Source organism: Orycteropus afer, unplaced genomic scaffold, assembly GCF_000298275.1.
Source record: "Orycteropus afer afer isolate SDZICR_OR568_19922 unplaced genomic scaffold, OryAfe1.0 scaffold00212, whole genome shotgun sequence".
Taxonomy (NCBI): domain Eukaryota; kingdom Metazoa; phylum Chordata; class Mammalia; order Tubulidentata; family Orycteropodidae; genus Orycteropus; species Orycteropus afer.
The window spans coordinates 3,077,791-3,078,119 of record NW_006921799.1 but is presented as its reverse complement, the minus strand read 5'-3'; positions in this window follow the sequence as shown (position 1 = coordinate 3,078,119).

Sequence of the window (329 nt, the reverse complement as noted above, 5' to 3'; positions counted from 1 at the left end):
CAGATGTGGGTCAGTGAACAGAATTTTATTGTAGACCAAGGATAAATTCAGCTGACGCTAATCTTGCTCAGACACCAGTGATACAAAATACCCTCAATCCTTATAGAACAAGAGAAGACAGACATAGAGCAATCCCTCACAGACAGTCAGACACTGTGGGAGAGATCCAACAGATCTACCAACTCAGAACCATAGTACTGGGGACACCAGACTCAATTGTTGTTGTTGTTGTTAAGTGCCATCAAGTCGTTTCCAACTCATAGCGACCCCATGCACAGCAGAACGAAACACTGCCCAATCCCGCGCCAGCCCCACAATACCTGCTATAC